This window comes from Triticum aestivum, chromosome 3A (genome assembly GCF_018294505.1).
Source record: "Triticum aestivum cultivar Chinese Spring chromosome 3A, IWGSC CS RefSeq v2.1, whole genome shotgun sequence".
In the NCBI taxonomy this organism is placed as follows: Eukaryota; Viridiplantae; Streptophyta; class Magnoliopsida; order Poales; family Poaceae; genus Triticum; species Triticum aestivum.
This window is the reverse complement of record NC_057800.1, coordinates 542,148,169-542,151,270: the sequence shown is the minus strand read 5'-3', so window position 1 is coordinate 542,151,270 and position 3,102 is coordinate 542,148,169.

Below are 3,102 nucleotides of genomic sequence, written 5' to 3'. Positions count from 1 at the left end.
GATGATGACTACGCTCCCACCTATTGCTTCATGGCAAAGGGTGCCAAGGTACTCAAATATACCTCCTCTGAATCAAGTGAGAATGAATCTGATGAAAACCTTAAGCCCAGCTATTCTAAACTTGCTAAGATTGTTGTAAAACAACAAAGGGCTTTTGAAAAGGTTCAAAACATGCTAGACAAAAGTGATGATATGTTGGGTGAAGAAATGGATCGCACTAAAGCCTTGACTGAAAATCTTCAGAGACTTCAGACTAGGTTTGACAACCTTCAAGGTCATCATAACACTATCTTATCTGATCATGAGAAGCTTTCTTATGAATTTCTTCAAAGAAAGCAAGACCTTGAGAAGCTAAGAGTGAGTTATGAAGATCTTCAAAAGGAGTGCGATTCATTACTTGCTCAACAAATCAGCGCTTCTCAGGAAGAATTTGTTCCTCCTTGTTTGAAATGCATTGAACATGAATCTGCTAATTCTTCACCTGAATTTTCAAATGCTACTAATGCTACAAATTCTTCACCTGCCTCTGCTATCACTAATTCCTCATCTGAGGACACTGCTAGTATCACTGACGATGCAGGGCTGAAGGAATTGTACATGACAGGCATGTACAAAAGCCTCAAAGGGCATCAGACTCTTTGTGAAGTGCTTAAAAAGCAAATCCTCAACGGGAACCCTAGGAAAGAGGGTATTGCCTTTGAGAGGAAACTCAATGCTGATGGTACATATTGGAAGCCTGAGCAGTACCCCAAAACTACATGGGTTGCTGCAAAGGGACCTCTAGTTGATCCATCTAACTTACCTGGATTTGCATGTGAATCTCCTCGTTCTGATGATGAGTCATTTGACTCCAACTATAAATTGTTCAAAAATCAGAATGGTCAAGTATTTGCTAGATATGTTGGCACTAACTGCAGGAATGGTTCCCCTATGAAAAAAAATTGGGTTCCCAAAAGGTGCCTTGAAAGTCTTCAGGTGAATGTCCTCAGGACACCACCTGTGAAGAATAGGAACCCCAAAGCAAATTCTTCATATGGACCAAATTCTTCATATGCATCTAAGTCCTCATATGAATGTCATCGTGCTAACAACTCTGTTTCGCAGGGAAGAGCTAAGGGCTATGAATATGAGCATTATTCTTCTAATGATCATGTTGATAAGTCCTCGAAGAATTTCTCTGCTTATTCATATGCTTATCCTAACTCCTCTTATGTGAAACGAAATGTACTGGCTTCTATGCCACCTTTCTCGTATGGAGCTCGCAGAGTGATGAACTCTTTGCCACCCCTTCAGATGTGGGTGGTGAAGAAAAAGAACTAATCTCTTCTGCAGGGTCAGGTCTCCAGACACACGTAATCGTCTGGACAATCTGCTAGAGACCTGAGTATGCCTGAAAGGATGCAGGCTAATCATGAAGAAATGAACTTTCATTTCTCACGTCCTCATACTGCTTTATCTGTTCTTTTGCTTGATGAAATTGATCTGATGAATTGATGTCATATTCTTCACTGATGAAGTATATGAGTTCGTAAGTTGCACTAATTCATCTGCAGGATGATCAACCCAAAGCCACTGAGTGGGTCCTCGATAGTGGATGTACAAATCACATGACTGGTGACAAGAATCTATTGATGGATGCTCCATTATCTCTGTTGCATCTGAAACATATCATCTTTGCCGACAAACGCAAAAGTCAGGTATTGGGTCTAGGTAAGGTTGCGATCACAAAGGGTCGACGCATGGACAAAGTCATGCTTGTCGAGTCCTTAGGATACAACCTCATGTCTGTCTCAATGCTTTGCGATCTTGATATGGTTGTTGTCTTTGGCAAGTACCGTTGTGTTGTGGTTATGGAAGCTGACAATTCCAAAGTCTTCGAAGGCTTTAGGAGAGGAGACCTGTATATTGTTGATTTCTCTACAGGACCACAACCAGCCGTGTGCCTACTTGCAAAAGCTTCAGAAGGCTGGCTCTGGCATCGACGACTTGGTCATGCAGGCATGAGGAATTTGCACACGCTTGCGAACAAGAAGCATGTCATTGGCATCGAGAATGTCAAATTCCTCAAGGATCACCTATGTGGAGCCTGTGAAGCTGGGAAGATGACAAAGGCTAAGCATCCAGCAAAGACTATCATGACCACCACTCGTCCATTTGAATTGCTTCACATGGATCTCTTCGGTCCTAACCATTATGTTGCAGTTTCAAATGATGCATCTCAATATGGCTTTGTTATTGTTTATGATTACTCTCGATACACATGGGTATACATTGTTACGTACAAACATGAAGTGTAGGAAGTCTCCAAACGATTTTCCTCGAGGGCTTCAACCAACTTTGGTGTGAAGATCAAGCACATCAGAAGTGACAATGGAACCGAGTTCAAGAATTCTGGTCTAGATGACTATCTTGATGAACTTGGTATTACTCATGAGTTATCTGCTCCTTATACTCCTCAGTAGAACGGCGTCGTAGAGCGCAAGAACAAGACTCTTGCTGAGATGGCTCGCACTATGCTTGATGAATACAAAACGCCTTGTCATTTCTGGATTGAGGCAATTGATACTGCGTGCCACATCATCAACAGAGTATATCTTCACAAATTCTTCAAGAGGACTGCCTATGAACTCCTCACTGACAAGAAACCCAATGTAAGTTATTTCAAAGTCTTTGGTGCTAAATGTTGGATTAGAGATCCTCATCACAACTCAAAATTTGCACCGAAAGCACATGAAGGTTTTATGCTTGGTTACGGAAAGGACTCGCACACCTACAGAGTCTTCAACAACGTTCTTCACAAGGTTGTTGAAACTGTAGATGTGCGGTTCAATGAAACCAATGGCTCGTAAAGAGAGCACCTACCTACTGTGATAGATGAACCAGCACCTGAGGAAACTATCAAGTTCAAGGCTACTGAGGATGTCATTCCTACTGAAGAATCTGCTGAAGAATTCATTCCAGAACATGAAGAACGTTGAGCTAATGCACCTGAAGAAAATGGTGCTGAAGAGAATGTTGATCAAATTCCTCAACGACAACCAGCTCATCCTCGCATTGCAAAAAAAGTGCAAGTTGAAAAGATCATCAATGACATCAAAGCGC